This window comes from Corvus kubaryi, unplaced genomic scaffold (genome assembly GCF_017639235.1).
Source record: "Corvus kubaryi isolate FWS band 111438036 unplaced genomic scaffold, C.kubaryi_AGA036_p1.0 37322, whole genome shotgun sequence".
In the NCBI taxonomy this organism is placed as follows: domain Eukaryota; kingdom Metazoa; phylum Chordata; class Aves; order Passeriformes; family Corvidae; genus Corvus; species Corvus kubaryi.
In genome coordinates, this window is record NW_024581101.1 from 3850806 (window position 1) to 3872349 (window position 21544).

General features: G+C 38.9%; 1 protein-coding gene across 2 annotated transcripts in view; it reads left to right on the plus strand.

Moving 5' to 3' along the window:
* Nucleotides 1–4069: 4069 nt before the first annotated feature.
* KLHL4 (kelch like family member 4) overlaps nt 4070–21544 on the plus strand; it is a 76694-nt gene continuing 59219 nt past the window's right edge. Inside the window, exon 1 of one of the 2 annotated variants that reach the window (XM_042029281.1) lies at nt 4070–4209. The gene's annotated coding sequence lies outside the window, so the exon portion shown is untranslated. The remainder of the gene's footprint in view (nt 4210–21544) is intronic. The other variant, XM_042029280.1, reaches the window with a different exon arrangement.

Sequence of the window (21544 nt, forward strand, 5' to 3'; positions counted from 1 at the left end):
TTCTGTGAACTTCCAGAATATTATTTCTAGTCAAAAGTGGTAGCACCTTTAGAACCAATGCTTGTTCACACCGCAATGTGACAGCCCCCATGCTTCTAGAACTTTTATTCTAAAAAAAATTTGTAAACTATGAAATTCTAGAAATGCAAATTCAGAAAAGATTTTATTGTGCTGTCTGCTTCACGGACGTTTCCAATGTTCTAAAACGCTATTTACATGTACAAGGCTACTCTATCACACTCTAAAAGCTCTACTTTTACATTAAGACTGAAAAGTAAATCAGATTCCAACCACTACAGATTTAACCTGCTTTTGTTTCTTAGATATGGAACTCAGTAAAGTTTGAAGACTCAAAAGAGCTTTGAGGAAAAGTAGCTTGTTTTCTAATCACTATTAACGCTTCTTGAATGATCTTATTTACAAAGAAAAAGGTAGCCTGGAACCTGTTAACCCCTCAACTTTACAGATGTGCCTCTTTCACAGATAGACAAAATTTACAGTCCAGTAACTGGTTGTGATTGGAGAGAAAACTGATGGCAGGTCTATCTTTGAACCTCTTTATTAATTATGATACAAAAAGATTCATTTTTGCCAATATAGCAGTGATATTATAACAATAGCAAGACAAAAGGAAACCATTTCCTGCATGCAACAAAATACTTTCACTGTGCTCTTTGTCTAAAAATTCATCTCCTTCCTCTTCAGGCTGTTTTGAGACTTCCTTCCTTCCCTCCCAATTCTCTCCCATTCCCTTATGTCATCTTAATAACTCAAGTCCTCCTTCAAACACTTTTACACTGGCATGGCCTTGCAGAGTAAAGTGATTGTCAGCAGAAAGGGATTCTACTTTTTTCAAATTTTCATCATTTTTGATGGACATGTAAAAATTTACCTGGAGTTAAAAAAAAATCACGTGGGGAAATAAGTTTTTGATTATCTATGCCAAGGTGATGGAGAAATCTATAAATGTATCAGAATAGCAACATGGGAAATAACAGGAAACAATTTGCAGAGAATTATTTTATGACAGGACAGTTCTGATAATTTACCAAGATAAAATTTTCATTTAGAGTTTCAACAAAAGAGACAACCTAAACATTAAAATATGTGCTCTTCTCTATTCACTGATTATCTCAAGCTCTGTTTTCCACATTCCTGATACCTTTTGGGTTCTCCTGCTCCCAAGAACTGCAAAAAAGAAACAAAATCCAATTGCATTTGTCAGTGCATACACTGACAATTCTGACTGCATACACTGACAAGGAATTCTTCCCCCCCATGTGCTGATAAGGATCCTGCTGCAGACAGATGGCAGATGCTAATTCCTACCCAGCTGACACACGGAGAGTTTTTGATCACCATGTAGGGAAGGAATACAATGACTTGTGAGTTAGTTTGAAAAACTCAGTAGATGACCGGAATTTGCTGGGCAGAAGGCATATGGTCAGCAAAGCTGGAAAGAAATGAGCAGGTTTGGGATTATTTTATCTGACTTCTCAAATCTGCCTATTTGAGGGGCTGTTGGGGCATTTCTACAAAGGTTTCTTACTTTGTACATTTATAAAAATATGCGAGAAACGGAGAATTTGAGGATCTCTGAACAGAATCTATATATATATCTCACTATTTATGTAAACTATAGATAGTGATATATCTAAGAATCTCCACCCACATTTCCAATTCTTGAAGTCTTACAGCACTTTCATAGTAAGAGCAGCTAAATTCTTGGCATTTTGGGATTACAGAAACTCCTCACTAGTAATTTAAATGTGTTTGACATTTCTGGAGTGCACAGTTAAAGAGAAAGGGAAGAAAATATAAATTCAGAACTACAGGTCCATAAAAATCCTTCCCATTTTTTAAAGGTTAAGGTCTGACTGCACTTCAGTGCAAGGCTGTGCTTGGAAAACACATCAAACTCTGTGGTTCCTGTAGAACAGGTGTAACAAATTTGCTTCCAAATGCATTTAAATATGGAATTTCTCCCTGTACATTATCTCTAATTAAAGGCTGTCCCTGCTATACAGCCTTTACACCAGAACTCTATTTTCTGTCTCTTGGCAGCAGGTGGCTTCCTTCCTCCTGTGTAAAAGTTCAAGAGCTTGGTCCTACAAGACACCACAGATTTAAACAAATGGTCTTTCTGAATGAATAAAATTTACTTTAACGAGCAAATAAAAAAATATTTGAATACATTATTAATAATAGGGGAAAAACGGAACAGAGAAAATATGAAATCTTTCAGTTTGTCTCTTAGAGAGAAGTCAGCTGTCAGGTATTGTGTCATCACAACAAAAACCACCAGAAGTGGGCAATCACCGAAATAAAGAGCTGTACTCTTCTTTTTCTGTATTGTCCATCCTTACTTATACTAAAATTTGTGCTGTATTATCTAAACTACGCTACTCTGAATCCAATGGCAAAACAATTTTTGGAAGCTCAGCTGGAGAGATGAACTTGCCATAAATTATTTTCAAAGGTACTGCTTGGCTTTTTAAACATTTATTTCAATGGCATTTATTTTTTCCCCAAAGCAATGTCAACTATTGCCTTACATAACTTTTATTTAATTTAAAATCAATAAAACGTTACTCATACAACCTTGGCATTCAAAAATGACATTTCTCCTTTGTTTTTACAGTACACACAGCAAACAAAAATCAATGCTTTATCTCTCCACACTTGGATAAAAAGGATAACAAAGCAGCAGGCTCACAGTGCTGTATGATATTGATTATGGAGTCTCTCAAGATAAATTACTAAGATTTAAAGATTATTCTTGGTAAGTCAGCACTACATATTTTTTTATCAGTTTTCACAAGACTTTGAGAGAATATGGGCATCAGTACGTGAGCTAAAATACATTACACTGGGTGTAATTCTTTGAAAATCTCTTCAATGAAAAATGTACCCAAGGAGCACATTTAAAAGTGAACTTGTTCCATATTTTTTTCTGTAGGGGAAAATGGTGCAAGTTTTCTGATCAAATTCATTGATGACACTCCAACACTTGTTCAATACATGGAGAGACTCGGAACAGGTTAGCATTTGCCTGCAGTTTTTAGCAAAAAAGAAATTTAGGACAAGAGAAAAGTTACTCTGTAGGCATTACTTAATTTTTAGCAAAAACTAGCTTTTCAAGATAAGCCTTTTTGGTGAATATTATAGTACAGGCCAGATCTATCTTAGTATTATCTATAAAGTATGTTTTGAAGAGAAATTTAAGATAAGAAATTTTTATGTGCCAGCTTAAAGGACAACCTTTTTTATGTCATCTTGAAAGGATTGCTTTAAGAGTTTTTTCAATTTGAGGTTAATTCCGAGATGAATGTAGCTCACTTATCAGCTTTATTTTGCCAGTAAAACTCTAATGAATCATTAGCTGCCACTGAAACCTGCACAAAGCCCCCTGAATCTTAACTGTTCTAACTGAAAAGTTATTAAACCTTTGACCCAGAGGAAAATGGGACTAAACAGAAAAAGGTTTAAGCAGGCTGGAAGGGGTATATTGCTGAATATTATTCTGTAAAATAAATGAAAACTGCTATCAAACAGTCTCACTAAAATTCACCTTGGTGTGTTCTCTGGTCTCCTACAGTTTTAATGACCTACGAACACCAGGGAATAAAATACATAACATTCTCAGCTCACTAAACCCCCCAAAGCCTAGCTCTAACTCTCCAGAATTGTTACTTCTTAGCTTTGCAATTATCCTGCAGGAAATATTTCTGTAATTTCAAGGAGACTTTTGATTTCTGGAGAAATTTTCTGGTGGGATTTTTGAAATAATGATGTTTAGAGACTGGGAAATGTCCTGCAATGCCAAGTCCCATGCAGTGGCAGTGGGCAGGCACGACAGAGGTGTTGTTCAGCAGCAGAAAGCGGAGGCCTCAGGAAATGGTCCCTGGCAAAGTTGATGTTTAATGTGGATGGTGAAGGAAATTCAACGGAAAACATTTATCAGAAGCTTCCGTGCAGAGAGGAGATAAGGTTGTAGGGAAAAATGCAAATATTACTCAGCAGGCCAAGGGCAAAGGAAATAGGAAATGGGCTAGAGAGTTCTCTGAAATAATCTGTCACTGAAATGTGAGGAAACAGACTCGTGTCCTGCCTATCCTTCTATTTTAAAGCCTTCCACAAGTCAAGATCCTTTTGCAGCATTGTGCCATTATCTGAAAGTTGGCTACTTCCAATTTGAACTCCTTGAAGGTAGGATAAAAAGCTTAATTTGGGTCTTATCTTGACACTTCATTTGCATGTTTATTATTTGAGCCTTTGGAGTAACTCATAGGAAAGTCGTGAGCTTATCACGGAAACAATACATCTCAGAAATGCTGTAACCACTGACTTTGGGGCTTTTTACAGCTTGCACAGAAATGCTGAGGGTTCAGCCAAAATCTTTTAGGAATCTCAGAGGGACAGAGCACACCTCTGGGAGGGGTGTCACCTCTGAGCCTGCTGGGGCTGGGACAAGGGGTGGAGCAGAGCTTTTGGGAGCTGATGCAAGGAGGAAACCTCCTCCTCATCTGCAACACTGAACCTGAACAGGGATAGAAAAAGATAGTGCTCCGAACTCTTCATTTTTAACCTCGAAATACTCGACTATACAGGCACTAAATCTCAAGAATGCCTTCATTACAGGTAATGAAGATGCTTTTATGAGTGAAGACAAAATAGATGCTTATTAAAGTTTGATTATCGATGTTTTTATGATAATAACATTGCTCAAATGAACAGAACAGTAAGTCCTTACACAGAGGGATACACTAACAATCCTTCCTTCAGCCATATCTTGTATTCTCCACATTGATTAGAAAAACCCCTAACAACTTTCTCAAAGGTGAAAAAACTGATCTTAGAAATCATAACTGCAGCAATGAATGCTGCATTATCTTTTGAATTCCAGTTTCCTTGAGTTCTTATTCAATAAAATATTACTGAAATTGTAGTAATTCCCTAGGTTTGACAGATGCTTTCCAGGCTTATCTGAAAACACAGCAGGAAAGAGAGAGAAGTGCATTTTATGGAATATTCCCAGTGTTTAATTCCAGATACCAGTAATATGAAACAATACTCTCTAGGTGCTTCAGCAGGAAAGAGAGGCCCCTCCAGAGGGTGATTTAGGACAACCAAATTAGAGCTGTTGTTGTGAATGGCACTCGGAAGGCTCGTGAAGCCAGGCAAAGTGAATCCTGCAACGGATGGTATCAGGAGGATATAAAAGAAATGCAAGCCAGGAGAAGAAACAAAGGAGGAAAAGAATCAGTATGATTGCAATCTTGCACTCAACTGGGTGCTTGTCTTTGTCTGTCTGCTCTCCTGCCTCCATTGTTCACTCTCCATATCTTTTCCTTCGCACCACTTTCTGTTTTAAACTACAGTACCATGTGTTCCTCACCACTTCCTAATTTATAATCCAGATAAATAAATGACTTCATCAAAAAGGATTCAACCAGACAGTGTACTCACATGGCTCAGTGCTTACAACATTTCTGAAGCAGGCTTTAGTTTATTGTAAATGAGCAGAGGAAGTGGATCTTACAAAGCGTCTCCTCAGTGAGGAAAAAACAGGTTAAAGGGATCTCATTCATAAAGCTTGACAACAAGAAGAATGGCAAAATGGCTGTGGCTGAGGCAGAGAAATTTGACAGTAAAATAATGCAAATGCAACAGAATTGAAGAGCAGGGTGCAAATGCAGAAGGAATTTCAACTTGGATTGGCTGAAAGAGAAAAGAACAAAGAAATGACAGATTAGTCGGGAGATGTGATCACATCAGAAGTGTTAAAGATATTCTCAGGTATGCTCAGTGATAGAGATATTCTCGGCTTTGTTTTTATTTCTGTAATTCATTGTGCTTCCCTTTGCAACACTGCGGGGGCTGGGAGGAGTTCCAGCTGCGTGTGGCTGGAGCTCTGGGCACTCAGAGATCCTGCCTGGAGCAGAGGCTCCACGCTGGGCTGGGCACTCTTGGCTCTGGGACACACATCCCGAGGCAGCTCAGGAGCAGAGCTGAGAGCCCCCAGCCCTGACCCTGCCTGCTGCACACACTGGGGCTGCCCAGAGCACTGCAGTGGCTGCTTTTCCAGGTTCTTTTCCTTTGGAAGGAAAGCTGAGTGCACAATGGAGCGGGGCACCTCACAGTCCCCTCCTGGGATGAAGCAGGATGCAGACACAAGACTGGAGAGCAGCATGGGGAGACACTGCCTCAAGGGCTGCTCTGAAGCTCAGATTCAGCAAGTGATGCCAACACGTGTCACAGCTCTGTTGTGAATGAAAAGGATGAATGAAAAGGATGCTGAAGTAATTTTTATACTGCACTTTTGATTTTTATTGGATAAGTCAAGTGGCTTGGCAGTGAAGAAGGAGTTAAAATAGGCAGAAGCTGTATACATGAAGAAAATAATCCAGTTACTTCCGAGATTCGTGACTTTTCTATATAATTAGATAGTTCTACCCTTTTTTTAAGCACTGGCTACGTTAAAGCTCTGTAGGTAGTGATGACAGCTGACTGAACATATGCCTGCATGAAGTGAGAGATCAGATCCAGTGAGATTTCTTTAGGAGAGCTCATTTCAGAAACCTCCACCACCTTGCTGGCAGCATCAATAAAAAGCACTGCTCTTGCCTAATTTGCTTATGCAGTAGACCTGGTCCCCACTGGAGCACATTTGGAGAATAAGTTTGGGAATATCACAGGGGGGAAGAAGTTTGCAATCCTCTTGCTCTTCCTATAAATATTGCATGGATATTCAGAAGATTTAGATTCGATTGTAGAACAACCTGTCTGGTTATTTTAGTTTTTTTTAAAGTAGTTCATGATTTCTACTATTAAGTGTTGGTAGACATATTGTGCCGTCTACTGAAAACCAGCCAATATATTTATTGCTTTTTAATCCTAGGATCAAGAGGTTTAACTGTTTTTGTTAAAATCAAAACAATTTCAGACTGCAACAAGAACGTATTGCCTTCCCTCACACTGTCAAAAACTTACCAAGGAAAAAATACCCCCCAGAAAACTCTGCATAGAGCAAGATAATGCATCATTTTAAGTATGATTTTTTCAAACCATGTCTAATAAATATTCTGAACTCACAGGACCATACTCTGGGGCAGGAAAACAAGAACTAATGACTCTTGAGGAATCGACCATTTTCCATTTGGAAACTGCTTCTTAACACAGCTACAGCCACGCAAAGCAAGGTTCCTTAACACTCTGTCTCTTCTGATGAGACATAATTGATATCAGGCTATATGGGACACTCTGTAAATACAGAGGATAAAACCACTGTAAATACAGAAGATAAAATAGGCAATGATGCCAGGATATGTGAAACAGCTGAATCCACAGATGTCCTTTTTAGAGAGCAAAAACCAACTTACTGTGGGGCACAGAAAAGGTGAGTCATCCTTATCTAATACATACATGTATGAGAATATATAGCTATTATGAAATTATTATAAATATATAAGCTATTAAAAAATGGTTGCGGTACCACTTGGCCACAGAACATGCCTGGATAAAATAATCCTTATGGCCACTACGTGTTCAGCACCAGTGCTCAAAAGTTTGATGGGATGACTCTTCGAGTCAACCAGATAAGGCAGAATTTAATTGCTTGACTACAACATCAAAAATAAAACTTCATAATTTGAAGTGTGCAGCACTTGAATGTTTTGCTCAGAAAAGGAGCAGGACTCTCTGCTTCTGTTTCACTTAAGAAATGTGAAGTCTTTACATAAAACCTTGTTTACTACGTTGGATAATTAGCTTGTCAAATATTAAGACAGTGTCAGTTCTGTTCCATTAGCTAGCTGAAGATACCATAAATTACATGGAAAATGTCCAAGGAATAATAATATCAAGGAACACCATCCCCTGGAGGAGTTTTGGTGGTGGTCTTTTTCCTCTCTCTCACTGTATATCCTTTGCAGAGAATTTCTAGACAGAAAGGTCCCCAAATTTAGCCCACAGACTGGGGTGTAAATACCCAGAAGGGGAGATCAGCTCCATCAAAGTCTGCATGTCATATTCTATTTACAACCAGATCCAAGTGTGTGAGGGTTGTTATAACATGATGCAGACGAGGCTCACTGAGCAAGGTCAATGGGATGGAAGATCTGGCATCCCTCTCCCTTCCCCTCCCACAGCACATGGACACACATCTGCCAGAGCAGCAGAGTCTGGCTGTTGTTCCCTGTATGCAAATGCAGCTTACCACCTTCTCTCAAACACTCTGGAGTGTTCTCCACAAATAACTGCACTATAAATAACCTGCAAAAATATGCACCAGGAAAAAAGGCAGGATCTCAAGGCAGCCGTCTGCTTGGTTCTGGTGAAACTCTAGGAGTTCTCAAATAGCAGGCTTACTCTCTGAACTGAGGAGTGGGATGGTTTTACTCTGTAACTCCATCTAAAGATGGCTGGATTGATACAAATAAAATCAGTAAACAAAGCATTATTAAAGGTTACAGCATTTTTAAGGCTCTTTGCAAATTTTACTGTGAAAAAATACCAATATTCATAAGCGAGTGGATTCAAAATCACTGAGAAAGGGATAAATTGCATTAACTGCAGCAGCTCTGTGAGTCCTTTTGGAGCAAACCTTTTGGATTTTAGGGTAAACCTGGATTGTCACAGTCTGCTTCATGGACCTTTGCAATTACAAGTGTAACAATTTAGAATCACAGAATAATTCAGGCTGGGGACATCCTCTGGAAGCCTCAGCCCATCTAGTCCAACCTTCTTGTTGGAGGCAGGGTCAACTATGAAATAGCTGATAGTTAAAATTAAATTTTAATAAAATAAGATCTATGAAGATTTATAACAGCAGAAATAATTTACTCCAATAAATACTTCCATATCAGATTTTCAATTAATAACATTTAATAATCATTGGCACACATTTACCAAAATTAGGGACAAGAATGTTTTCTCTAAAAAGACTGAAGGTTTTTTTTCCCATTTTTTCATACTTTCCCCAGTATAAGAACTGGGAACCAGTAGCCTATCTGGCTTGCAGTCTTTTAGAGGAAAACAGTGTGGGATCACATGAGGAATGGAGAATTTTATCTGCTCATGACTGATCCAGACACTTATCCACAGAGTCTGGTCTAGCAATAATGGAGAAAATAGCTCGAAAATATCACACTTTGCATGTGGCCTGAAAAGACTGATAGAAGTTTCTAGCAGAGGGAAACGTTCTCCCTGTTCTTTGAACTACCTCAGGCCATGCTTTTGGGGGAGCAAAACAGTTTGTGACTCCCACAGACAACCTGGCCCACGAGTATTTGGTGTGGCTTTGCTGTCTGACAGGGTGAGGTACAAAGGAATGCCAACGCCTCCCAAACCCAGAAAAATCCAAAGAGAAAAGCAAACTGCAACGCAGATACTCTTTCAGCTTTTAGTTTGAGGGGTTTAAGGATCTTAACTTTATAAAAATGTTTTAAAAAAAAAATCGAATACTAAAAACTGTAATTGTAATTCCAATACTCTCTTTCTGTTCCAGTTTTTGCTTTTTTTCCCTGTGCCTACTGTTCATGCTGTCAACACTTGTCTGGTTCATTTGGTGTCTGAGAACTCTTAGAATTACAAAATAAACGTACTGTATCAAAAATCTTGAGACATGAAGACTTGTACAACAGCTTGTATTACACTACATCAAAATGGGAAAGAATATATGACACCGTTACCAGCTTGTGAGAGCGGATATCACACACAGAAAGGCTCTAGAGATCCCAGGAGAGGACTGAAGCTACTCCTGTAATCCAGCAAGCAAACTCTGTGCTGTAGGTGGGGAAGCAGGGAGCAGTGATAGGCAGAGATAATGGTGTAGAGCAGAGCAGATAATCCAGAGCAGATAAGTAATTTGTGGTGGCTGTAAGCACTTTTGCACCTGTGAGGAGAAACTCTGCAAGTAATTTGAAATATGATTAGATCCTGTTCTGATTTCCATTCTTGTTTTGGAAGGCACAATGAAAAAGAATCTTTTAAAAAAATTAGAAGTTTTTCCATATGTTACTTTTGAATGTTGGCTTGGTCCTTCTGTCCAAAATGCTTTTTCAGGTTTTGTACACATCTGTTCAGTGGGGCTTGGGTTAAACATGTTCCAGCGCCTCGTGGGGTGAAATTTGTAAGGATGCATCTATTTTATTTCCTTTGCCCTAACTGGTTAGACTATTTCCTTTTTCTCAGAGTCCCACTAACTGCTCTTCATTCAGACTTTGCACAAACTCTTTCCACTCCACTGGCTCAGAACCTTGTCATCCCAAATCCCTCAGGACATCACTTCCCTGAGCACGCCTGGCTGTAGTGCTGTCACACCTTTCAATTTACTGCCTTTCTCTGTTTTCCTGCCTCATTCTCTCTATGGGTCCTGCAAAATTCTTCCTCCTTCCTGGCTGCTCCTCAGTGTGGATGAGCAGCTTGCAGAGGAGTAGAGCCAGGACAGAAACCCCACATTTTCTGCACCTTTGACAGTTTTACAAACCCCTGGCCATAGTAATGCATTTGGTGTGGGTGAAGTGAATGTGGAGTGATTGGCAATGAGCTGTGAGCTGTGACAGTCTTGGGAGGAAGAAACACTGTAAAGTTGAACAGAAGTAGAAAAGACATAAGAGGTAATTCTTACATAACCCTAGAATACTTCTGGAGGCTTTTGTTGAAACATGATTTCAGTAAATTTTTCAGTAAATTCTCTTTGCTGACAGCAATATTTTTATCGTTTGGAGCACAGCATTTATTATTCATCTTTTACTCAGTTATTCGGAGTTAGTTATTATTATTATGACTTATTCTAAGTTATTCATATTTGGGTGTTTATTCATCTTGTATGGATTAGAGTCTTTTGCTAAGTGTTAATTAAGAATTTGAATATATCTCTTAGTTTCTGAAGCAGATATCCAGTACAAAACCTCTACTAAAGAAAGGAAAATCTGCCTGGTTTTAAAGAATAGCAGATCAAAGCTGCCTGAGAAAAGGAATGGTGTCTTGGAAGAGAACTAGGATTGCTTTCCAAAGGGCAGTCTTAATCCTTTCATATAATATTCATACATGGAAGTAAACTCAGGTCATGCTTCAAATAACTTATTTCAGAAATTAAGTCTTGAAGTCTAACTTGAGTATTTGCCTAAAAATAGTAAACACGTGACCACAAAAAGCTTAAAGCTGAATTCCTTTAAATCCTAATGCATTTTGGAGTATTATTTGAGAAGGTCAGAAAAAAAGGCCATGAAAATGAATTCAGTATTGCTGATATAGTTTGATGACAGATACTTTTTAATACACCAACTTCAAATAATTTTTGAACGTGACTTTAATGCACTAGAAAAGCTGTGCACAAGTTGAGATCTCTGACTATACAAAGGACAGAAGCTCATTTCTTTGGTGACAAACATCTTCAAGACTTACACAGAAGGACAGAACTGGACAGAAATGGTAAAACTGGAAAACATGGGAAATAAAACTATCTCTCCATTTCCATTTCTAGTAACATAAAATCTCCTCCTAGTTGAGGGATCGAATACGTAAGACATGCCATGATGTAACCTGCTTAAGCCAGTAAGTGTTTTAACAGCAGGTTAGGAACAGTTATCCCCGATCCTGGATACCTATTCTCATCCTAAAACTGTTTTGTTAAGCCATTAGCTCTGTACATTCAAAGTCAGACAAAAGTTACAGCAATTGGAAAATGATAAAAATATAGCTGAGTTTCCTTATTCACTAAAAGAAGTAGAAGGAATCTATTTTATATGAAATTTACTTCCTTGTTATAATTTAGTGTTTGGAAACATCTTCATAAAGAAGATTTAAGTCCTGTATTGCTTAAATAGACACTGAAAATGATTTTGCTGGTATCCCTTACTGAATTGCTGAAAGAGAATTAACTTCCAAGAGGAATCAAACAGTTGGAGGCCTTATGTGAAAATCTAAGAAATAAGAAGTCAGTCATTCAAGGAACCATTTTCTCTCCATGTAAACATCTCAGTGATGCTTCTTTCAAATCTATTTTGTTTGAAGAAGTATTTCCTAGATAAGAAATAATTACTTGTCTTTCATCTGTTTGGTTCATCTGCTCTTTCAGTTAATTTCTCCATCATTTTAATTGACTGCCAGTACTCTTCCTGCTGAGGGAAGAATTAAGTCACAATAGATTTGTTAATGTTATAACTATATTTTAAGAGGTACCAATAGGTTTGTTATGAGTATTATGCTGTAACAGGAAAAGGGAGAGCTTATGTTTAAAGGGTTTGGAAAACTGATTGTTTAGAAACAAAAAATTTAATGTCCTAATGACACACAAGGCAGACCCAGGAAACAGCATTTGTGAAACCATTACTGGGTGTCCCATGGTTCCCCTCATCCCATCCCTGCCCCGCTCAGAGGGTTCATTACCATCACTCAGAATTAATGCCTCAGCTCACAGCACACAGTGTGCTGCTCGTGGCTGGGATAACAAATCCAGCCCTTCAGCTGCTCCTGTTTGCGGTGCAAACGCGGCCCAGCTGTGCCTCACCTTGGCACAACAGCAGTCTGAACCTCATCGTGTCCCTTGGGGAGCTTTTTCCCCAAAACCTGCTCCTGCCTGTGCGTAGCTGGCAGGGTTTCTGTAACTCCCCCAGCCCGGGCTGCTTTGGAAGCCAGGCAGATGCGTGTCCCTGTTCAGCAGCTCGAGGTGCTCTGTGCTTCTTACAGCCATTGCTGCCCCAGCTCCTTCTCCCCAAAGGCTCCACACCATCTTCCTGACCACTTGCTTGGGAGAATTTTCTCCTTCCTCCAATTTTTTTCTAAGCAGCTTCGTGGAGTTGTTTCTGAACTGATGGCACTGATCTGTAATAGAGACGCTTCAAACAAGTTTCATTGGACAGACTTTGCACCAAAATCTTACACAACAGCCTCACCACTGTGTTGGAACAAAGCACAAACCCGGCAACAGCTACTCTGCAACCTATTGTGCACTATTCACCTTTGATCTTGGAATAGCTCCCTCACTGTTTTTAATTTCGTGGGCTAAGTAAATGCCAGCCCATATGCCCACGAGATTTATGCCCAGAGAGAGCCCCAGTGTTGGAATAAAAACTATTTATCAGAGAGCAAAAAACCAGTTCCCTGGACCATGTTTTTGTCACCTATCCATTTTGGTACAAAAAAATTCCGAAAACTCTGTGTCTGGTGAATGGGAAAGGGCATGAAAAGTGCAATAATGAGTCCTGTGAGCACAGGGCTGCTTCAGGAATGGGAATTGGTTCTGATTGGAAATTTTAAGTATTTCTTGAACAAGGTCCATACAAAAATTTTCCATTTGAAAATACCAGTCTCTCAAGCCACAAGCAACAAACCCTATTCCCTTCTAAGGAATCTAATGACAACAGTAACCACAATTATCATCCTGCAGCCGGCTGAAATTGGATCTCTTTACACCACAGAACAGATAAATGGTTTGCAACAGCAGCATTAATTCTAACCCCCCTTCCTAATTTACATAAAGAAATTAATATTCTGAAAGAATAGTCTCTGGTGTATTGGTGGGAATATAATTAACAAAATCAAGACAGTATTTACATGAGTATTTGTTTTGATAAACAACAAAATGTGCCGAAGACAATTTTTGGGAATAAATTGGTATTTGTTTCTTTTATAGATGGCATGAGTTGGCCTAAAAGCTTGATTTTCATTCAGGATTTTAATTACAGCCATAGCAAAAAATGCTTGCAAATTCTGACAATAGTTGTCGAGTTTTTTAGTCTTGTTTTTTAGTCTTAATCACTCCTCCCTCACTGTGGAGAATATATTTTTAAAAGTATTTATTGCTTCAGCAGCAATTCACCCTGGAGTACAGGACATCCATCAGGAAGATCAATAAAATCTCAGCCCTAAGGGGTTTGGCCAAGGCTGACTAGCATATAAACCACAGATGATGCTCAAAACCTAAACTGAAAACCAAATGTAACTTTAAAAACTCTCAGGGTAAAAACACTGCCTCTAAAATCCTATCTGCTTTTAGCCCTGTGGGGGACCAATGGGTTTCTATTCCTGAAAAGCAACAAAAGGCTCTCATTTTCTCAGACAAACCCACAGAAATGTGTCACAGCCATGACTCTTTTTGGGTGCTTTAAAGGTCTTTTTTTGGCTGGCATCTATAATGATAATAATTTTCATTACTGTTTGTTCTATATCAAAAACTGCTGAAGTTTAACAGTCTCTACTTAAAGTACATTCATAATTAATTTTCTAGCACTTGATACATTTTAACTGTGCTTACAGCACTAATCCTTGAACTCAGCTGAAAGGCATAAAAAATAACAGGATTTCTACTGTACTCCAAGCCATTCCATTTGCCATCCTTCTGTATCATTCTGGAACAATGGCTGGAACAATGATGCTATAACCACAAAATGAAGTATAAAGGCTGTTTCTGGAGTCAAGGAGGGAAGGATTTTTAAAAAACCTAAAGAAATCTGTGATATTTCCTTTGCTGTGTTTCATGGTTTTTTTAAGTTACATATGACTCATTTCTTGTTTTAATATCCATATTATTGAGGTTGTGCATAAACCCTTATACTCAATCTAATTATCTTTTTTTGCCAGAGTGTGCATTTATAAGGTGTACATGGTTCACACCCAGGGATTTCAGAACTACAAGGCCCATTTTTTAATACAAGAATTCAACATGTGTTTGGTTGGGTTTTTTTGCTCTGCACAGAGAAATCTGGTGTGGGTTCCTCTTTTCACTCCATAAATTCAGTCTGAAATTAGATAGAAATGCAAGACTTGCTCATTTCCCTGTGTTCTCACACTCTTTTTTGTCTGTTTTATGCTGGCCTGCTCATGGTTCTTGTTGTATTTAAGTTTACAAAGCAGTGAGTGACTGCAGAGCAGGGTGAGCCACGGGGAGAGCAGCAGGCTGGGCACTGAGGGGACACCAGAGCTTTCTTCTCTCAGTGACCACAGTCAGATATCAGGAAATCCTGCAACAACAGAGCCAACACAGCTGAACATCCCCTGAGTTAATATTTTCTGGAGGGGGATAATTTTACATTTTTATGAGGTTATGATCATAACCCAGGATCTCTCTCCTGGGCAGACACACACGACTCAGAGCCCATCATTCCACCAGAGCATGGTTTGACATTTCTCTGTAGGGAACCTCGGGGGCCTTTTTATTGCCCAGTTGCTGAACTTTGCTGACTTTTTGTTCAAATCTACAATTCTTCACTGCCAGGGCCTGAGTGTGATAATCTGCTGCTCAGCCTCATCAGGAAATGTTAACAACTTGTAATTCAGGTCCTTTTCCCAGATGCTATAAATATGCTGGACAGCAAAGTTCCAACCTCCAAACCTTATATAACTACTAATAAATTCCCTCAAGGTTAAAGATGAGCTTGCACTCCTACCTCGTTTTGCACTTTAGCCAATTATTTTTTCTCTTATGTACCTTCCTTGTTGCATATCACAAGATATGCAGATGAGGAAATATCCTGGTGAAACACTTGCAAACAGGCAGCAGGAGCTGTAGACCCAGAGGTCCAATAATTATTGGTGCTTGTGTGCGTGCTCAATGTAAGGATAAAATGGGTAATCAATCAGAAACTGTGATGCATGACAGATGAGAGCAGATAAGAAAAGGGAAATGAAGAGTTGTAGCTTGGCTCCTCTGGTTATAGAACAAAGATAAGACTTTCAATGCTGCTCATCAGTCACACCATAATTCCTGCCACCTCAGATGCAACATCAGATAAATGTATTTCCATAGCAAATCCTTTTTTGAATCAGATCCTGGTTTTGTGTTTTTTTTTTTTAAAGCCTTCCTAGGCCTTTCCTTGAAAACTATTCTGGAAAGAACTGCCATATTTGAGCATATATTTTAATGACAGTTAATACTGACATCTAGATACTTTTTAGGACTACAAATAGAGGTGTTTTCAGTGCTGTGATGACCCATATGGGACTAAAGGCTGTATTAATTCACTACCAAGTGATTTTGGGAGCATCTTAGAACAGTCAAACCCATCTAGAATTGTTTTTTTTCCCCTGGGGTGTTCTAGAAAGTTGAGTTGTTCCCTTCCTAGGGAGACAACAGTCATTATTTCTTTTCCTCTTTGGCCCTTACTCTCTGTTGAAATTCCCATGAGCAGTCAACAGCAAGTTTCTTTCCTTTTAGACATCTTTCCTAAACCTCAATGTCAGCTTCCATTCAGACATTAATTTTGAAGAAATTGTTATCCTCTGCATTTTTACCCCAAATGATATTATTTGTATTTAAAACATATTTGTATGTCAAAACTCCAACAAGGAATCCCTGCTCTATAATGAGATCTTTTCTAAGATGTCAGTACTCATTAGTGCTTCAGTAAAGACACTGGTGCTGTTATCACAGTTTGAAGTGATAGTGCTTTTGCTAGAATTTGGTTATTTAAAAAGTCTCCTTTGCTGATATTCTCTGTTTCTCTGTTAATGTTCTCTGGCTTGGAGGCATTCAAGGACACTTGCTCGAATCAAGTATCTAAATAAGAACAATATTCTCAGTTTGCCCCTTGACATTCATGTGAACAGGGTTAGGTTCCCATAGCTGAATTTGTAGGAAAAACTGATGGTTAGAGCTTTTGGCTTTAAGATGAAACCCTTCCTACTGAAATATAAAACCTGCTGCTTCTACTTTCAACCAGTATTTAATTCTTGTACCTTTCAGTCAGTTCCCACACCATCATGTGTGCAAATGAAATGCAGCTTACACATGTAATGGAATTAACATGAAACCCTCATCAAATAAAGAGTTGCCTTTAGTCAGGCTTCAGAAGAGAGCCCTTGCTAGAGCTGCAAAGATAACAAGTCGAACGCTTGCTCTGAAGTGCTCGAGTTTTCACTCAAAGTGCTATTTTCTCACGTATCTGAAGCTCAGGCTTCTCTACTGCATCCAAAGATGTCTGACACAGATCTACCCAAATCCTTCTCTAACACCATGAACCCCATTTACAATCTTTTCATTTTTATTTAAAACTTGTTCCTGAAGAAAAAAACCCCTGCCTTTCATCATGGCAGTTTTGCTGTGACTGTGATGTTTCCTTCACCATTCCTTACAGAAATTGGATAGCCTACAGGTGCATCATAATGAAAGCTCCGTGCAGTCTATCTCCACGCTTTCCACCAAGGTGACACCAAAAGACTTTAAGTTGTTTAAAATTGTATTCCTTACTGAGCTCCAAGGTATGAAACAGTTCGTGTTTTGACAGCTTATTTAACAGCTTTTGCTGACTTCACAGGCAGTTTTATCCTTGGCCATGAAGCAAAGCAACCAGGGGCAGCCAGTTCCAGAAGGGAGGAAAGGGCTGAAATAATGAAATAAGAAATAGTAATGGTTCATACACTATAAGAAGAAAGGGAAAAAAGCTATTTTCTAATTCAAAAAATAAGTAATTTCAAATTTATGCTTTGCTTTCCTTTCTGCAACAGCTCTAATATTCACTGCCATTTGCTCCAAAGTCCTGTTATTCTAAGGCACATGCCATGGCTGTGTCACAATTTTCCTGTCTAATTAAACAGAAAAAGCTCTCTGAGTCATATCCAAGGAGCCACTGCAGTCCTGCTAACACACTCTCACACGTGTTGCAAAGGCTTTCACTCTAAAGCAGCTTTTATCCATTTGCACGTGGCCAAGCCACTCACACCCCTGTCTGCATTTCCTTTTAGAGGATTCCCCTTTAACCCTTCAATATTTCACATTGCCTCAAAGAGCAACCTCCAACATTTTCTTTCAGGGGAAGTTTTGTGTTCAGTACATGACTTAAACAGGATATTTAAGAGTTTGAAGGAAAAACAGAACAGGACTTGAGCAGGAAAAGTAGCCTAGAACTAAATTAATCCATAAAGTCTATTTCCACTGTACAGGAAACAGAATTAAAGAAAAAGTTATTGAAAGTCAGGGATAAACATGGAGCTATCTCCAGGAGAGAAGCAGTTCCGAGAACTCTGCGAAGGAGTTTCAGAAAGCAATAGTATATTAAGCCACAAAATATGAGACTTAAATGTTCATCCCTGCAATTACCCTTTATGAATCAAAATCTTTGCTCAAAACTCTTAACATCTATTTAATCAGGCAGTGTGTCTGGATTTTCTCTCTAGTAATATTTCAGAGTCTGAGAATTTTCCATAACCAGGACTTTCAAACTGGGTGGTTTTCAATCAGACCTGCAGGAAGGAAGAATCTGGTGCTCAGAACACACTGCTGTTGGTAGCTACAGTGCCCAAACCCAGTCTCATTAAAGATGAGACCGGAATGGGAAAAGCAGTATTTGTTCCTGCTTTGCTTACAAAACAGAGTGGTCAGAGCGTTCCCCCCGGTGTGAGGAGCTCCTTTGTGCTGTTCTTAGCCTGATGGAGAGCCATCCTCCCAGGGAAGGGCTGGGTGTTACCATCATCAGATCCAAACTGCTCGGGGGTATCACTAACCCTCCTGTAGCTCAGGCAGTGACCAGTCAAGTGCATTAAATCCCAGAATATTCCGAGTTGGAAGGGACCCACAAGGATCATCGAGTCCAACTTGCAAGCAAGTGGCCCCTACAGGGATCAGCCCCACAACCTTGGTGCTCTCAGCACCAGTTCTGACCAACTGAGGCAATCTCAGGGCCCCTAGTGACAAAGGTGGCAGCAAGGCTTACAGAAGGACCTTCTCCATATCTTCCAGGTTTTAGGAAAAATTTCTTCACCAAAAGAATGCTTAAACATTGAACAGGCTGACAAGGACAGTGGTGGAGTCACCACTCTGGAGGTGTTAAAAAATGAGTAATGTGGCCCTTCACAATATGGTTTAGTGGGTATTGAAAGGTTGGACTCAATCTTGGAGGCCTTTTCCAACCTTATGATTGCTGTGATTCTAAATGTTCACTAACTGTACTTAAATTAGCAAAGCAGGATGGAACGGCACTTAGAAGGTGTTTACATGATGTAATATAATGATATTTCCATGCTGTATAATTGCAGAAAATTTATAACAGGTTAAATCATTTATCAATTTGAAAAGCATATGTTAACCTTTCTCAGCTAATCAATTCCTTCTAAAAATAAAAATAGATTTTTTTTTAACTAAGAATAAGTTTAAAGTTAACAAAAGGGCTGAACCAAAATTCAACAACATGGCAGGTTTAGGCAAATGGCACAGAAAAAAAAGCATCTCAGAACCCAAAGCTCTACTTCAATTTGCATCTTTTGTGCAATTTCCACTTAAAAAGCTCAGTTCCACTGAACAGAGCCAAGACTTACTCATTAAGTACTGCCAGGTATGAGAAACTTGGGAAATAACTGAGACTCTTATGAAAGATTACAATGAAATAATGTGGGACAATTCACATTACTGAGCATCACTGCTCAAATCCCCCTGCTGTCATTGTCACACGCCACGCAAGGTTTATAATGAACTTGTATACAAACGTTAATTAGAAATTTCTTGGAAGTTTAAGAACAGGAAGGGTTTAGTGAGCTGTGACAAATGCTCTGCTAAGGCACGTGTCCTTTTTGTAGCATGACTGCCAGGATTTATTCTGGTGCAGCTACAGGAGGGTGCCTGATGTGGATCCAGTCTGGACCCTGCTCATGCACTAAGGCTAAGTTCAGCTGTAACTTGAACAGGTACACACACTGATATCAGGCTGTAAATGTGGCTGATATGCCTTAAAAACATTTTATATAGTTACAAAATATCCATGCCAATCTGATAGGAAACACCTTTGGCAGTGCCCAGTTCTGTTTGCCATGAAAAGCTCATTTACAGGAAGCATCATCCACAGGACTAACAGAGTCACCTACAACAAACTGAGCTCAGTAACTTCCCTGTCACCACAGGGGAGGAGAGCTGAAATATGCTGGACATGCTCCAACAGCTCCATGCTGACTCAAACAGAGACTTATTCCTATTTTCCGAAGTTAAATACATTCTTCCAACTCAGATTTTCAAGCATGAACTGATCAATACCTTGTCAATACTTTGCACACTTCACACATTTTCGTATCAGCTGTCCATTTTAATGTTTGCCTTGCTAACATCGAATTTCTTTGCTGTGCAAGAGAAAGCCATTCCCTTGAGTAGTCCCATGAGTATTAATTACTCACCTCACTAATTTCAGTAGAGAGAGAAGCTGAATGACTGCCAGATCCCAGGTCTTGCCTACAATTAATTAAACCCGTGGAAAAGATGTTAAATGCTGCACTGGCTAAAGGTTCTCAGCAGCCACATCCAGGTGTGCTCACTGTGCCCGCTGCCATTGGTACAGCAAAGAGTCCAGGAGGCTTTTAAAAACAAAGATCAAAACCAATCAAAGACAGTACAAATCCCAACAGTTAATACATTCATGTCTTTTTCTCACCAAAATGTAGAGTTTAAGACACAGAGGTGAGAAGGAGTGTGGAAGCTGCTGTACCTGTGACCTCCTTGCAGCTGTGTACTGTGGGCCACAGGAACACGAAAGCTTTGCAGTTAACAACTGCCTACATTCTGTAAAAAAAAAAAATTCCTCCCCAAAACCCAAATAACAAAAACCCCCTCCTCACCCTTAAAAAAATCCCACTAACTAATATTTTTGAGGATATAAAGAAACTTATCATTTCAATTCTAATCACAAAATCACACACATTTAGAGATCACATCTACATTTGGGTGCAAAAATATTTAGGAAGAAAACAGTTAAGACAAAGAAGAATAAAATAGAAGTCTAGTAAGTTTCAAAACATTGTGTGCCATAAGTTTTAGCACATTCTCTGATTTTTAGCTCATTTTCTCATACAGAAAAGCAGCATTTTGAGCCATTAAATTAACAGATCAATGGATGCATCATTACTGTCTAACAGGTTAATAGAATTACTGGCCAAACCAAAACCAATGGACTTCTGTATAGTGCATGGAGAGAAAAAAACCCCACTCTAATGGGTATGTCTGGGAAACTTTAAAATACCACTATATTTTTCCCTCTTTACATACTGTAGCTATCCCTTCACAGACACACTTAATTGACTGGAACAATTCTACTTGGCTTCAGTGACTTTATAATTTGTCATAACCATCTCACGAGCTGTTGAGGAGACAGACTCTTCCTCATACTGCCAAAACAATCCTATGAAATATGGTTTGGTTTAATTAAAGTATAATTAATGCCTTGAATTTTAATTATTTCTGCTGTGATTTGGAGATGAAAATATTCTTCTGCCAGAATAACACATTTAATAAGAAATGGACACATTTTGTATTAATTCCCACTCTATATCAACTTCAGGAATGAGTTCCTTTGATCGAACAGGCAGAACCTGGGAAAAAAAAAGCAACCCACAAACCTACAGTTTTCTGCCTGTCAGAATAGAGATGCAGTTGTTGAAAATGGAATTCATTCATTTTATGTGGCTTGCAAAAATAAAACTGAAATCCGTTTTCTGAATGCTAAAGGCTATGGCAGATTTTTCCTTTTATCTAGAGATGTGACTTGGAAAAAATATTTCGTGGTTAACAGGAAGGGGATGTTGAGTGACACATTGACATGAAAATATTTTTGCTAAATGTGCATGT